Source organism: Ursus americanus, chromosome 2 (assembly GCF_024610735.1).
Source record: "Ursus americanus isolate L20-20 chromosome 2, mUrsAme1.1.p, whole genome shotgun sequence".
Lineage (NCBI taxonomy): Eukaryota > Metazoa > Chordata > Mammalia > Carnivora > Ursidae > Ursus > Ursus americanus.
The window spans coordinates 92,763,487-92,780,967 of NC_142128.1; the positions used below are offsets into that span (position 1 = coordinate 92,763,487).

General features: G+C 39.8%; 1 pseudogene; it reads right to left on the minus strand.

Moving 5' to 3' along the window:
• Positions 1 to 701: 701 nt before the first annotated feature.
• On the minus strand, positions 702 to 1,549 carry LOC123801355 (glyceraldehyde-3-phosphate dehydrogenase pseudogene; annotated as a pseudogene).
• Between the last annotated feature and the right edge of the window lie 15,932 nt (positions 1,550 to 17,481).

Genomic DNA, 17,481 nt, shown 5'->3' on the forward strand with positions numbered 1-17,481 from the left:
AGGCTGCCTCCTGCCCTGGACCATTTGCACCCGTTCCTCCTTCCCTCTGTGTGCAATGGTTTCACAGATGTCTGCATGACTAACTCTCTCATTTCCTGTAGGACTTACTCACACTATTACACAGGGCTTCCCTGATTATCCTGTTTGTAATTATATACACTCATCTCCCTACCAGAACTCTCTATCCCCTCATCACCCCCCCCTTTATTTTAAGTAGGCTCCACACCAAGTGTGGAACCCAATGCAGGGCTTGAACTCAGGACCCTGAGATCAAGACCTGAGCTGAGATCAAGAGTCAGCTGCTTAGTTAACTGAGCCATCCGGGCATCCCTCCATCACCCCTTTTTGCTCAGAAAGTATCATCTTTGATCATACCATGCATTTATATGCTTATTTCATTTACTCCCCAAAGAATGTAAGCTTTTACATTTTTCAGTCTTTTAAAGTCAATTCTGTCTTCACTACCTAGATGAGTGCTGGCACACAGAAAGACTTTTTTTTTTTTTTGGCCAGGGACAGTATACTTTATTGATGGCATATGACAAGGTAGGGATCCCCTTCTTCAGGTCTGGGATGGAAACTGTGGAGGTTAGGAGATTCTTAGTGTGTTGGGAGATGAGTTGGGGTGAGGACTTCCCAGCAGCTGAGGGCCTCTCTTTTCCTTTTGCTATTGCTGGGGCTGGTGGTCCAGGGGGCTCTTACTACTTGGAGGCCATGTGGACCATAAGGTCTACCATCTGGTTGCTGTAGTCAAATTCACTGTCATACCAGGAAATGAGCTTGACAAAGTGGTCGCCAAGAGCAATGCCAACCCCAGCATTGAAGGTGGAAGAGTGCGGGTCACTGTTAAAGTCATGGGAGACAACCTGGTCCACAGTGTATGCCAGGATGCCCTTGAAGGGGGCCCTCTGATGCCTGCTTCACCCCCTTCTTGATGTAATCCTATTTGGCAGTTTTCTCCAGGTGGTGGGTCAGATCCATGACTGACACAATGGGAGTGGGGACACGGAAGGCCATGCCAGTGAGCTTCATATTCAGCTTAGGGATGACCTTGCCTTGGCAGTGCCAGTAGACACAGGGATGATATTCTGGGCAGCCCCTTGGCCATCACTTGACAGCTTCCCAGAGGGGCCATCCACAGTCTTCTGGGTGGCAGTGATGGCACGAACTGTGGTCATGAGTCCTTCCATGATGCCAAAGTTGTCATGGATGACCTTGGCCAGAGGGATCAAGCATTTGGTGGTGCAGGAGGCATCACTGGCAATCTTGAGGGAGTTGTCATACTTCTCACAGTTCCTGCCGATCACAAACATGGGGCCATCAACAGACGGGGCAGAGATGATGACCCTCTTGGCCCCACCCTTCAAGTTAGGGAGGACTCCTAATGGACTCCACAACATACTCAGTACTGGCATCACCCCATTTGATGTTGGTGAGGTTACTAGGTGCCCAATATGGCCAAATCCAGTACTGGCATCACCCCATTTGATGTTGGTGAGGTTACTAGGTGCCCAATATGGCCAAATCCATTTACTCCAACCTTCACCATCCATCTTGGGAACATGGCTGGCACTTCACCAGAAGATGAGGTTGTCTGTCCAATAAGGAGGAGAAGAGAGCCCAGAAAGTCTTAGTAAATATGTGTCAAATGAATAAATGGAAGGTTGGAAAACGGAAAATACAAAATGAAGGCTGTAAGAAAATGTAAGAAAATGCCAAAACTCTAATTTTGCCTCATTTGTTCTGAGATATCTGATTGCACTGCTGGAGTTGAAGATTCAGTAGTGTGGCACCCCCTTCCTTAGACTCTTGCCAGTTGCTGACTTTGCTAAAGGGAAGGAAGCATTTCATTTTTGTTGGTGGTAATAACTAACTCTCCCTCTCTCTCCCAGATGATGTTTTGAGCCTTTCACCACCACCAAAGGGTCACTTCCATATTTCTTGGCAGGGCTTTTCCCTTTGACTAACACATGGGATTCTTCTGCACAGCTATGGATTTCCTGGTGGAGGAAGGGGATGTTGGAGTTTTCAATTAATGGCCTCTGTTTCCTTGGTGTGTAGGAGGCTAGACCATCTGGTGAGAGAAGGTGGAGACAAGGTGGAGATGATGAAACTTGGAACTGCCGCCCATTAGATTGGGAAATGTGGCTGATGACAGGAAACAGAGGGATCTTGAATACAGAGAAATGTCTGGAGAACACACAGTATCCTTGCAAGATGTTGGATGTGGGTTTTTTGCATAATACATCAGTAGTGCTGTGGTTTTGTTAAGAAGGAAGAATGAATTGAACTCGAATTCTCATTGTTAGAAAAGTAACAAGCAAAAAGTAATAACATGCTGTGATTTGCCTGTGGGGATCTTTGTTTTCCTCAAATAGTAGGAACTGCCGTAGCCCACAAGGCAGGCTAATCATTAACATTTACCAAATGATCAGACATCCAGCAGATATATGGGGACAGAATAAGAACCCTGGGCCTTTTGGAAGGCAGAGCTTGTGCTCATTTCTTAATCCTGCAGAGCTTAATACTGAGGCTGAGATTTACCAAGCGTTCCTTGTGGGCACTGTACCATTACCAGGTAAACCCTCCTGAAGGACATCCACACATGGAGATCCCTTCCCTCTGGTGGTAGAAGAGGCTTTTGGAGACCAAAGGCCCAGGTTCAGGGGCGCCTGGGTGGCTCAGTTGTTATGCGTCTGCCTTCAGCTCAGGGCGTGATCCTGGAGTTCTGGGATGGAGCCCCACGTCGGGCTTGTCCACTGGGAGCCTGCTTCTTCCTCTCCCACTCCCCCTGCTTGTGTTCCCTCTCTCGCTGGCTGTCTCTCTCTCTGTCAAATGAATAAATAAAATCTTAAAAAAAAAAAACAACCCTACCCCAGGTTTCTTTATTAAAAAAAAAAAAAAAAAAAGGCCCAGGTTCCTACCTTCATCAGACTTCCCTAAACTTCAACAGTGAGATTTATTTTTGGAGCAGAAACTTGGATTTAGTAGAATGTCCAGGAGTGTGCTGTGATCATACTTTAGACAAGCCAGACTAGGAATAGAAGAAGTCAGGTCAGGGGAGGAAGAGGAATTTTAGAGGTAATCCTGGGACTAGTAAGACTTGCCGGAGCAGTGAAGGGACATCTATAGGATTCAGGATCTATGGAATTTGGGAGACAGGGGATTGTTAGGGCACTTCTACAATGGAATATGGAGAAGTTTCATGGCAGAAGGGACAAATTGTTGCCCACACCAAAAGAAAAGGAAGGAAAGGGGCACCTGGGTGGCTCAGCCATTAAGCGTCTGCCTTTGGCTCAGGTCATGATCCCAGGGTCCTGGGATCGAGCCCCGCATTGGGCTTCCTGCTCAGCGGGAAGCCTGCTTCTCCCTCTCCCACTCCCCTTGCTTGTGTTCTCTCTCTCACTGTCTCTCTGTCAAATAAATAAATAAAATCTTTAAATAAAAAAAAAGGGAAGGAAAAAAAACATTTATGAGGTATTTACTATGTACCTGGGATTCATCTAATGCTTATCACATGCCACCAATGCATATCATTTATATCTTGCAATAGTTGTAAGAAAGTATTGTAATGCTTCCCTTCTGCAAGTACAAAACTGGGGCCTGGAAAGTGAAGCCACTTGCTCAGGGGTACAAGCTAACAAGTGGCCAAGCTGAGATTTAATCCTTAGTCTCCCGACTCTATATCCAGAGCCCTTACCATGATCTCTCCCACCTGGGCAGGAGACTGTGGCAGCCAAACCATCAGGTAACAAGACTTTAGTCATATTCTAGCAAGGGGCCTGTGCTATGCATGCTTGTTAAATGTCTGCTGCTGAATAAATACAAAGCTCTCCTGCCTGTTGTGAAGTTTCTGGATTCTACACATCACTCTGTGTCTCCTTCTGCCTCCTTTCAGAGAGCATTGGCCCAGTTGGTCTTCTCCACTGCTGTGGTCCCTCTTTGCTCTATGCATCTAAGAAGGAAGGGTCTTTCTTCTGTTTTCCAGGCTGTGAGGCACTAACACACTTGGTATCTCTCTGCTTGCAAAGCTGGGGAATGGTGAAAAAGTGAAAAGGAAGAAAAGGAAAGTCTACTTATCTATTTTCTCCCCCCACCTCCACTCAAAAGCCCTTTCTCAGACCATGGCTGAGGGTGGGGGGAGGCCTCCAGAGAAACATATATTTCTCCTGTGTCTGTGTCCTCATTTGTTAAATGAAAAATAGTTTTCTTTTTCATTTTTTAAAGGATTTTATTATTTATTTATTTATTTATTTATTTATTTATTTATTTATTTATTTTATTATTTTATTTTATTTTTAAAGATTTTATTTATTTATTCAACAGAGAGAGAGACAGCCAGCGAGAGAGGGAACACAAGCAGGGGGAGTGGGAGAGGAAGAAGCAGGCTCATAGCGGAGGAGCCTGATGTGGGGCTCGATCCCGTAACACCGGGATCACGCCCTGAGCCGAAGGCAGACGCTTAACCGCTGTGCCACCCAGGCGCCCCTATTTATTTATTTTTTGAGAGAGAATGCATGTACACACACACACACACACACACACACACACACACGAGCAGCAGGGGAGGGGCAGAGGGGGAGAGAGAATCTTAAGCAGGCTCCATGCCCAGTATGGAGATGGATGCGGCCCTTGATCTCATGACCCTGAGATCATGACCTGAGCTGAAATCAAGTCAGATGCTTGACTGACTGAAGCACCCAGGCACCCCAAGAATATAGTTTTCTTGAGCTGTGCCCTAATCTCTCCTGTATCCCTTTATAAATTGCTGAGGGCCACAGGCTTCTGAAAACAAGCTTCCTCCCCATTAAGTTGTTTAACCTATTTTTGAAGGATCCTGCTCAGCATCTCAAATGGGCCACCCTTGGTGCTGCTTCCTGCTCTCTGTTCCATTAGGCAGGGTACTGCAGAGAAACAGAACCAATAGGATATACACATTTATTATAAGGATTGGCTCACATGATCTGGTGGCTAAGAAGTACCAAGATCTGCAGTCAGCAGGGCAGAGAACCAGGAGAAGCAATAGTGTGGTTCCAGTCCAAAAGCCAGCAGTGCCAAGACCCAGGAAGAGTCCCTGTTTCAGTGCAAGTCTAAGGGCAAGGAAAGATCAGTGTTCCAGCTTGAAGGCCGTCAAGCAGGAGGAATTCTCTCTTACTCACGGGAGGATCAGTCTTCTCGTTCTATTCAGGCCTTCAACTGATTGAATGGACCCCACGGACACTGGGGAGAGTAATCTGCTTTACTTAGTCTACCTAGTCTACCCATTCAAATGTTAATTTCATCCGAAACACCCTCACAGACACACCCAGTAAATGTGTGACTAACTGTCTGGGCAACCCATGGCCTAGTCAAGTGACACATAAAATTAACCATCACGTATATCTTTGCCATCCTTCTTTGTTACCTCTTATGCCCTGAGGACCTTTCCATTCCTCTGATCCATATTCATATCCTACCCACTCCATGACATCACATGTAATTTTGAAGGAACGAAATCTTCTGGGATTCTTCACTGGTTATTTATGTCAATGTAACCCCTAGATTCTAAATTCCTAGATGCTGTTGACAAGGATTTTATTTATTAAACAAGAGATATATAAATCTATTGTATTTTCTGTATCTTAATGGCACATAGGTGGGCACTCAGTAAATACTGTTTAGGGCTACAACATTCAATCCAGTTGGAGAACATGTTTTCTGATAATTTGGATCCCAGGAAGGCAGCTGGGGAGGGTGAGTGTTAGTAAGCTTGAGAATGACACGGGTATCTCAGCCCTTCCCTCAACCCCATGCAGGTCCTCACCCTGGGGCTCCGGGCTAGGGCAGAAAGGCAAGAACTGCTTCACTTCTTCACTCTTGCTGGGGGAGAAGAGCTGGATCTGAGAAGTTCCCTTTCGGGTCACAGTCATTCTGGCACACCTAGGAGATTTGCCTGCCTCCAACCACTAGAGCAGAGTTTCTCAACTTCAGCACTATTAGTATTTAGGCAAACAGATAATTCTTTGATGTGAGGGGCTGTCCTGGGTATTGTAAGATGTTTAGCAGTGTCCTTGGTCTTAATCTCTTAGGTGCGGGGTAGTTCCTGCACCCCCGTTGTGACAATCAGAGACGTCCCCAGATATTGGCAAATGTACCCTGGGCAGCAGACACATTTGAGAGCCACTGATCCTGGGCTTTGTTTTTTTTTTTTTTTACAAAGGAGAGTCACCTATGTAATCCCATCTGTGAATCAAGAAGGAACTTATTCTTTTATCTATTTTACAAAGCCGGTCCAGTGGCAGGAAAAGAAAGAACTTACATCTTCTGACTTTAAGCTTATAGCTCTTGCTCTTGTGTATCTCCAACAAGTGGGTAAAAAGACCACTAGGAATGAGTGATTAAAGGAGAGAGTGAATTGACCCCACCCCGAAGGAGAGGTCAGTTTTGAGCTGAAGACTGAAAATCCTTATTAAATTACAAGTCTTGACAAAGGGATATCATTAGCCACTTTGCTATTTTCAGACTCTGCTTCTTAATTTTATTTGATGACCTTTCAGTTTGCCCTTTTGAAAGGGAAGACATTTAGATTTCCTTTCTTAGTGGCTAGTCTTATTTTTGACCGCTAGTATCTCCAAAACTTCCAAACCTTTGAAGAGGAGATGTAAGGTCCTAATAAAACTTATTCACTTCCTCTTGAAGATGCGTCACTGTGATAACCCTGTGTGCGCAGACTTGACAGTGGTGATTTCCAAGAAAACCAAAATACAATACTGCCTTTCAAAACAAAAGTTTGCACTAATTGTTATTGAGACGAGATCAGAAAACTAGAAGTACTAAAAATAAACACCTGAAAGGCACACAATTTCTGAGACTATATTAATTATTTTGCTGTCTGTGTTTTGAAAAGAGAAAATGTAGTGTGTCTTTTTAAATTGGTAAATGAAAATAAAGACCTAGAGTTTGTTAAATGAGGGGTAAGAGTATACGTGAACTTAAGATTTTAATTACATTCTTCACTTTGGAAATATGATTCACCATGCTTGGGTATCAGACTTTAAATTCATCATATCAGAAGCACGTTGTAATCAGTGATAATTATTATTATTAAATGAGAACTTACTCTTTGCCATGACAGTTCCAGGAGATTCAGTTTTACAGGGAGGCAACGTGCTGAGGCAGAGAGCAAGGCTTAGAGGGTTGTCAAGATCCTCCTTTTCCACATGTGTGAAAATGCCTTGGCCTTTTCTAGACTTTTGACCTTATGTAAATTATGTAGCCTCTTTGAGCCTCAGCTTCCTCCTTTGTAAAATGAAGTGATATTAACTCCTGTATTTGGGTTAACAATATCAATCTTTGTGCAGACTGAATGAAAAAAATGGTGTAAAAGCTTAATTAATAGTAAATTAGTATTTAATATTGATAATAATATTGCATAAAATTACATAATAATACGCTTTTGATAGTGTTAATTATTAATTAATATTACATAGTAACATTAAGTGATATGAAATGAAAATCATGTGGAAGAACAATTAACATAAGTATTATTATTAATTAATATTACAATTAATAATTATTTTTGAGTATGCTGAGTTGGTTTTGAACAGTTATGAACATTCCTTTTTTTAAAGATTTTATTTATTTTAGAGAGAGAGTCAGAGAGCATGAGTGGAGGGGGGGCAGAGGGAGAGAGAGAGAAGTAGACTCCCCGCTGAGCAGGGAGCCCGATGCAGGACTCAATACCAGAATGCTGGGATCCTGACCGAGCCAAAGGCAGACGCTTAACCAATGAGCCACCAAGATGCCCCAGTTATGAATATTCCTGATCAACAAGGTGGGTTGGTTTTTTGGGGTTTCTATAGTTTTCTCCAAGTTTGGTTTATTTATTTTTTGTATTTTTATTTTGAAAGTACTAGTGTTACTCTTCTATATTCTAAAGAAACTTTATGGACAGGGGCCAATCTGTAGATATGAAATAAATGTCATTAAAAGATTGTAAATAGAATTTGTGTATCGCTGGTTATACTTATTCTGGAAAAGCTATCTGGATTGCATGTGACGACGGCATTTTTGAGGAAGTGCAGAACTAAATTGTAAGTCTGGGATGGTTCAATAAAATGTCCCTATTTGCTTGCTTTCTCTTCTCTCTCTCTCTCGCCTGCCTTCCTTCCTTCCTTCCTTCCTTCCTTCCCTCTTGACTCAAATGTCTCATGGTCAAACACACGTTTTTTTCTTTTGAAATTTCTTAGTAGTGAACAGAATGCTGTTTCCAGATGACAGGTCCTAGGGTACTGCCTGGCATTGGTGTCAATACTTGCTTATTGAACTGAACAAGTTGCTCAAATCACGTTAAATTTGCTACAACTGTGGAATTTACTTTTCACTTGTCATATGAGGGGGAAAAATCCCCCAAAGTTCTAGTCTAATAGACAGTTTTATTTAACCTTGTATCATTTTCCATTTTTTTTGTATTTTATACATTGTTACGATCATACCGTACTCTATTTTCATTCTGCTTTTTAAAAATGTTACAGCATAAGCGTTTGTAGTTTTTTCAAGCATAGTTTTAGGACGCATAATCATTCCTTTGGTAAATAGCCTGCACTTTATATAATTGTTTACCTGTTATTGAACACTTATGTTGTTTTCCAGTGTTTTAATGCTGTAAAAAATGCTACAGTGGGGGACTTCTGGGTGGCTCAGTTGTGTACAACTCTTGATTTGGGCTCAGGTCATGATCTCAGGGTCGTGAGATCAAGAGCCGCATGGGGCTCTGCGTTCAACACAGAGTCAGCTTAAGATTCCCTGCCTCTTCCTCTGCTCCCACCCCACCCACCCAGTCCCAGCTCATGCACTGTTTCTCTCAAAAAAAAAAAAAAAAAATCTACAGTGAACATCTTTACATATAGGGCATTCTTTTCTTTCTTTCTTTCTTTCTTTCTTTCTTTCTTTCTTTCTTTCTTTCTTTCTTTCTTTCTTTCAAGATTTTATTTATTTATTTGACAGAGATAGAGACAGCCAGCGAGAGAGGGAACACAAGCAGGGGGAGTGGGAGAGGAAGAAGCAGGCTCCTAGTGGAGGAGCCCGATGTGGGGCTCGATCCCAGAACGCCAGGATCACGCCCTGAGCCGAAGGCAGACGCTTAACGACTGCGCCACCCAGGTGCCCCTCTTTTCTTTTTTTGGTATTTCACGGTGTTTCCTCAAAAGAGCTTTCCATACATATAATTACTAGGCCAGAGGGTATAAAACAGACTTAATAAATATTAATACTTAATACTTAAGGCACCTAATGTTTTAAGTCTCTTCATACGTACAGCCAAATTGGTTTCCGAAAGGTTTTAGCAGCTGCGTGTACAAATTCTTGCTTCCTTCCCCTTGACAGAGCTGGGCATTCTCATTAACATTTTTTGATATGTAAAAATATATCTCAATATTTAATATACACATTTTTAGATATTGATGAGGCCAAAATGTAAAAATATATTTTGCTAGCCATTTGAAATTCTCTGTGAATTTTCTCTTCTCTTCTCTTATTTCTCTGAGCTTGAGAATACCTGCGTTGCTCTGCCCTCCAGTGACCTAAGAGCTTTAGGATTGAATTGTTCAAGGAGGAAAGGAAAAGGAGTAAGAAGAGGAAGAGCTTTCCATTGCTTTATAAGTAATCAACCTCATATTTATACTTCTAATCTTTTCTTTTTTTTAAGATTTTTTTTAGGATTTTATTTATTTATTTATTTTATTTATTTGAGATATTTTGAGATAGGGAGCGAGAGTGAGTGAGAGCACAAGAATGGTTTCTATAGGTAGATCCTTTGAAGGGGTCTTATTGGATCACAGAATGTGCATTTAAAACACGATCATAATTCCAAATGAGTCTCCGAAGTAGCCGGTAGTGTAGAGAAGGCTACCCATTTCCTCATACAACTGATAGTACATCGATTGTGGCTAATCCAGTCGGTGACATGGTAACCATGGTGTTTTCATTAGACTATTTACACGTTTTGGCCCTCAGTGAGATTGAACATCTCTACCCGTTTATTGTTTCTATTTCTTCTTCTATGAATTGCCTATTCAAATTCTGGACTCATTTTTCATTTGGTATGTTCGTCTTTTTCTTATTATATTACTGTTCTTATATACTCTGCATCTTTTGTCTGTTGTTTTTCTGTTTATGGTAACTTTTATCATAAAGAAGCTTTAAATCTGAATACAGTCAAGTTTTTCAATTCCTTTTTGAACTTTGCTTTTTACTTTTTTTAAAAAAGGCCTTCACTACTACAAGGTCCTGAAAATATTCTCCTATTTTTTCTTCTAAAATTTTTACAGTTTTGACTTTTATGTTTAATCCTTTAAACCATCTAGAATTTATTTGTGAATTTTTTTTTTAAAGATTTTATTTATTTATTTGACAGAGATAGAGACAGCCAGGGAGAGAGGGAACACAAGCAGGGGGAGTGGGAGAGGAAGAAGCAGGCTCATAGCAGAGGAGCCTGATGTGGGGCTCGATCCCATAACGCTGGGATCACGCCCTGAGCCGAAGGCAGACGCTTAACTGCTGTGCCACCCAGGCGCCCCGTGAATGTTTTGTTTTTAAGTAGGCTGTAACTTTATATTAGTCCTCCAAATGATTAGGCAACTTTCCCATACTATTATACTATTTATTGAAAAGCCTATCCATGGGGCGCCTGGGTGGTGCAGTCGTTAAAAAGCGTCTGCCTTCGGCTCAGGGCGTGATCCTGGAGATCCGGGATCGAGTCCCACATCAGGCTCTTCCGCTGTGAGCCTGCTTCTTCCTCTCCCACTCCCCCTGCTGTGTTCCCTCTCTCGCTGGCTGTCTCTCTGTCACATAAATAAATAAAATCTTTAAAAAAAAAAAAAAAAAGAAAAGCCTATCCTTTCCTCACTATTTAAAATGCCAATTGTTACACACACACACACACACACACACACACACACACACACTCACCCCTTCCTAGGCTCTTCGTTCTATCTTGTGATGGTTAAGAAGGAACAAGTTTTCAGAAACAGACTGAGTGTGAATTTCAGCTTTGATGCTTAATAATTCTGTGACCTCAGGTAACTTCCTTAACTGCTCTGTGCCTATTTCCTCCTGTGTAATAGTGCCAGCCACAGAGGACCTTTGTAGGGTTAAAAAATTGATAAATGTAAAATGTTTGGAACAGTGCCTGACATGTTGGAAGCGTAACAGTAAGCGCTGATTATTATTTCCATTATTATTCTTAGCATTATTGTCATGTTTCACTGCTTTGTTTATCTTTTCTTGGGCAATATCACATTGTTTTTTGTCCTATAATTTTATGATGTATTTTGTGGAGGGCAAGTACCAATCTTTATGTTATTTCTCAAGACTGTCTCAAATATTCTTGTGCATTTTTCTTTGTATATTAATTTTAGAGTCAGGTAGGTTTCATGAAAAATGCTTTTGAATATTGGAATTGCATTAAATTGATCAATAATTTGGTAAGAATTGATGTTGTCATGATTAATCTTTATATATCAAATATTTATGGAGAAAACTACAAAACTTTACTGAATGACATTTAATAAGAGATGGAGAAATATATCAAGTTGATGTACGAAAAAGTTTGGTTTTTTGGTTGGTCTTTAAAGGGTAATCTTTGAGGCTCCTGGGTGGCTCAGTCAGTTAAGACTCCAACTCTCAATTTTGGCTCAGGTCATGATCTCAAGGTTGTGAGATTGAGCCCTGTGCAGGGCTCTATGCTCATTGGGGAGTCTGCTGGAGATTCTCTCTCCCTCTCTCTCCACCCCCTCCCCTGCTCATGCACACTCTCTCTTTCTAAGATAAATACATAAATCTTAAAAAAAAAGGTTCTCTCTCTCCCTCTGCCCCTCCCCCTCACTTGCTCGTGTGTTCTCTCTAAAAAAATAAATAAAGGATTATCTTTACTTTTAATTTTTTTACCTTTAATAATGTTACCTCTTTATATTCTTCAGGTTTGTTTTGTTACCCTTTATCTTTCTTTTTGAGTTGAAATTTGAACTAAATCATTTTTAATCTTTCTCATTTTTCTAGCAAACTAACTTAAAGCCATACATTTCCCTCTGAATACTACATTGTCCACACCCCCAGTTTTTGATATGCAGAACTCTTATGTTTAGATACCTTGTAGTTTCCAATTGTCCAAGACTTACTTAGAATTAGATTTTTAAACTTCCATGTCATACAGTTTATTTTTTGACAATTTTATTCTTGAATTCTAATTATAGTATATTGTAGTCAGTAGATGTAGCTTGTATGTGACCCATTTTTTGAATTTATTGAGATTTTCTTTAGTTCCCAGACTGTAATGAATTTTTCATAATGTTCCATGTGTGTTTGAAAAGAATGTGTACTATCTGCCTATTGTTATGAAATAATATCTGTCTGTCTACCTCTATGTATCTATCTAAAGAGAACAGTACATATAACAAATACCCATATACTTACCATACAGATTTAATAATTGTTAATATATTGTCTTATTTACATCTTTATGCTTAAGAAATAAAATATCACCACAAGCTGAAGACTTCTCCTGTATGGCTTGCCAATCCATTTCCTTTTCTCCCTTCCCAGAGATAACTACTATCTTGAATTTGCAGGAACACCTTCTGTTTCTTGAAATTTTCTCAATTTTCTTTCTTGTGATCCATCCAGAATTTCTACCCCTTATTTCAATTTGAGGAGTTTCTATTTTTTCCATAAGTTATTTTCACAAGCATTTAAAAAGTACTCATGAAAAAAGTTAATGTGTGTTTATTATGAGGCAGAATTTCTCCACATGTTTCATGTGTACTCATTTAAGCTTCATGACAAATTTCATAAGGCAGGTACCGTTGCCATTTTTACTGAAAAACTGAGAAGGCTAAGGAACAGGACAGTTAAGTAACTCATCCAAAGTCACACAGCTAGGATGTGGTGGGGGCTGGATGGGAAGGCTCTTCGGCGTGTTTTCAGAGGTGGCATAACTCTTCCACGAGCTCTCTTTCTATTGGATTCTGCTTCAGCATCTGTGAGAGGTTGGAGGTCCTGGCCATGCAATAAGACAACAAAAGAGAAATAAAGGTATAAGGATTAGAAAGGAAGAAACAGAATTCCCCTTTTCTCAGAAAATATGATTGCACTGTCTCAAAAGAATATACAGATAAAATTGCCATTTATATATTAAAAACATAAATTCAGCAAACTTTATGGATATAATATCAATATACAAAAGTAAATTAAAATTTTATATGCTAGTAACAAAAAGCAAATAAAACTTTAAAAATACTATTTGTAGTAACATCAAACAACAAAAGCAACAACAATAACAAATACCTAGAAATAACATTCCTGATTAAAATTAAAATAGGCCAATAAATGGAAAAAACATAGCAAGGTCATGAACTAGAGGACTCAATATTGTTAAAATGGCAATTCTTCCCAGATTGATTTATAGATTCAATGCAATTGAAAACAAATTTTAGTAAGATTTTAAAGAAATTCTGATAAGCTGAATCTAAAACACATATGAAAATGAAAAATGCCAAGAATAGTTAAAACAATCTCGACAAAGACCAGATTTAAGAGACTATAACTGCTAGGTATTGAGACTTATTAATAATGCTATAGTAACTAAAAAAAAATGACAAACAGACATATGGAGGAGAATATAGGGTCTGGCAACAGATCCTCATATAGTCACCTGATTTAGGAAGAGTACTACTATAGTGACGTGAAGAAATGATGCTCTTTTGCATAAATGGTGCTGGATCCATTAAATATGCAATTGAAAAAAAACCACAACTTGACCCTCTACATCATGTTCTGTTATCTATTGCTGCATAATAAACACCCCAAACTGTGGTGACTTAAAACAACAGTCATTTTATTACATCTCAATTTTGTGTGCCAGGAGTCTGGGTAGAACTCATCTGGGTAATTCTGTTCTTTGTGGTGTTGATATTGGTGGTATTCACCTGGTGGATGGGAAGGTCTGGAGGGTCCATAGTGATTTTACTCACCTGTCTGATCCCTTCGTGGGAATGGTTGGAAATTTAGCTGGGATTGTTAATTAAAACATATATTTGTCTTCTCTAGCATGGTGGTCTCAAATAGTTGGACCTATAAAATGGCAGCTCAAATCTACCTGAGTGTTCCAAAAGGCCAAGATGAAAGCTATAAGGCTTTTCATGACTAGCCTCAGAAGTCTCAGAATGACATGTATGCCACATTCTATTGGTAATGCAAGTCACTAAGGCTAGTCCAGATTCACAGGGGTGGCATCTGGACTTGTCCTCTCAATGAGAAGTTCAGCAAAGAATTTGGGCCATCTTTATCATTCTAGATGGATCATAGACCTAAAGGTGAAATATAAAACAAGGCTTTTAGGAAAGAAACATGGGGAAAAAAATCTTCATGACCTTAGGAATAGGAAAAGATTCACTGAACAGAACACAGAAAGCATTAACCATAAAAGAAAAAAAAAAAAAGAGAATGGATAAATTTGACTTTATTAAAATTAAGAACTATTTATAAAATAACACTTTTTAGAGAATTTGAACACAAGCTACGTATATTAGAATGTATCCAGAATATGATAGAACTGCTCAATCAGTAAGACATTAGTCCATAAAAAATTGGTTAAAACTGAGTTAAATAGGTATTTCACAAAAAAGGATATATAAATGGGCAATAAGAATATGAAAATGTTCTCAACATCATCAGTTATCAGGTAAACGCAAATTGTAACCACAAATCCAGGGGCGCCTGGGTGGCTCAGTTGGTTAAGTGTCTGACTCTTGGTTTCGACTTGGGTAATGATCTCACTAACTTAAAAAAAAAAGCAAGCATGTAAGCATGCACTATGCAAATGCTCTAACACACAGGATGTTTCTAGTCCATCTACATATCTGTCCATAACTTCTATGATCTCAATGTTTGGTCCCTCCAAAACTCATGTTAAAATCCTAATACCCAAGGTAATGGCAGTAAGGAGACAGGGTCTTTGGGAGGTGATTAGGTGGCAAGAGCAGAGCCCTCATGAATGAGATTGGTTCCCCTATAAAAGTAGTCCCAGAGAGCTAGGTTGCCCCTTCCACCATGTCAGAATACAGGATAATGCTGTGATCCAAAAGAGGACCCTCACCTGACCATGCTGGCCTCATGATATTGGACTTTCCTTTCAGTCTCCAGAACTGTGCGCAATAAATTTCTGTTGTTTATAAACTACCTGGTCTGTGGTATTTTCTTACACCAGCCTGAATCAACCATGACAATAACGATACATGCAGAGGCCCATTAAATTGGCATTTTATAAAAAGAAAAAAAGGATTTGTTTGAAAAAAATTGGATTCACAGTATGAAATTTAAGAACTTATATATATTTAGTAGTACTTTAGTGAATAAATATAACAACAATAAAGATCATTCATGAGTTTTGATGTAAACTCCCAATCCTCTTCTCTGGATGTCTGAAAGGAATGATCTTCAGTGTGACTAGGGAAATAGCCTCCAGCCGGTTCCAATCTAAGCTACAGTCTTGTTCTCTTTGACTGATTTGGAATTGGGTTTTGTTCATTCCTTTTTTCCTGTCATCCACACATGCTGGAATATTATGCAGCCATGAAAAAGGACGAGTTCTTTGCTATTTGGGACAAGATGGATCGACCCAGAGGGTATTATGCTAAGTGGAATAAGTCAGACTGAATAAAACAAATACTATATGATTTTCCTCATATGCGAAATCTAAAAAACAAAACAAATGTTTAAACAAACAAAAAGCAGGCTTAGACCTAAAATAAAAGAACAAACTCATGGCTGCCGGGGGGGGGGTGTCAGGGGGAAAGGAATGGGCAAAATGAGTGAAGGGGAGTGGGAGGCACAGTCTTCCAGTTATGGAGTGAATAAGTCATGGGAATAAAAGGCACAGCACAGGGAATATAGTCAACGATATTGTAATTGCTCTGTATGGCGGCAGATGGTGGCTACACTTGAGGTGAACATGCGTAGAGCTGTTGAATCACTATGTTGGACACCTGAAACTAATGTAACACTGTGTGTCAACTACACTTAAAATTTTTAAATAAATAATTAAAAAATAAAGTGCTGATTATCAAATTAATGATTAATTATGAGTTAATGAAAAATTTTATTAGTTATTAAATTTAGCGTTGATTTAAAAATAATTCCGTCCACCTCCCCCCCCCGCTTGTGCTCTTGTGTGTGCACACACACTCTCTCTCAAATAAATAAATAAAATATTTTTCAGAAAGATGGGTTTATTCAGGAATGAAAGAGAACTGCAATCTGGAACAAACTGCAGTAAAACCGTAGGCAAGTCTGGGGAAGGAAGGAGAGGTAAGATTTCTTAAAGAGAAAAGGCAGAATTTGAGAAGGCTGTTATGAACTAAAAGTCCATTGGAGTAAACTGAAAGTCGAAGTGTGGTGGCTTCTCATTGGCTGAGCTGTTGTGGGTGGGGAGTTGGGAGAGTTGGTGGTGGGTGAGGCGTGGAGTGGGGGGATGAGGAAAGCATCTCTTCTTCTGGCTGGAATAGTAGAGTAGTATCCACTGCAAGGTCAAGTCTGTGCAAGGTCAAGTCCAGCTCTTCCTGTTGGGTCTGCAGTTGACTGTGAGCATAGGGCATGAGAGCTCCCTCTGCTGAAACCTCCTGACTCCTTTTAGTGAGGTTTCCCACTACTAATTTTCACATTCTCAAGGAGTTTAATTCAAGTAGTGCATGCCTAGAATGAAATAAGTTCCAAAACAGAAGAGTGCAAAATGAATGTGCTGTAGGAACACAGAGTAGGAAGCTGGACATCGTCAAATGGCAGGCATTAAAGCTGAGAAAGTAGTGTGGGCAGAGGCAATGATATGCAGCCTGATAGACGGTTAGCAAGTGTTCCTTTGGTCCAATAGGCTGAGCAATGAATCACAATTAAGAGCTCAAGAATGGGAAGAATGGTATAAAACAAAAATCAGAAAACAGAGAAGCCAATAAATTTTAGGGTTGTTATTAAGATTATAACACAATGAAAATGTAAAGCAATATTTCCTAGAAGAGAAGATGCAAAAAGTAAGAAAAAATAGGATAATCGTTTGGGTCAGAAAGCTCAGTTAAAGCTTGTAAGACAGGCAGGGGAAAGGTCAGATTTCACAGGCAGAAATCATTATTGATTTTTATCTAGAAGTATGGGTTCAATTGTATTTATTATAATTACTATAATGTAAACATGACAATAGTGTCAATAGGATGTATGACTAATAATCCCTAGAAAAGAAGAACGAGCTAATACAAGCAGCAAAAGATAGGCTTATAGAGAAGGGAAATAGCAGGAAGTATAAAAATCGAAAGCATATAAGGTGATAGTAGTCATAGTGGGCATATTGCTTAGAGCGATTAGTATTAATGCTTCAAATGTCCCTATTATAAGACCAAGATTCCTAGGCTGGCCCCTAAATGCAAAATCCAAATGTTGCTATTTACATACAATAGATAG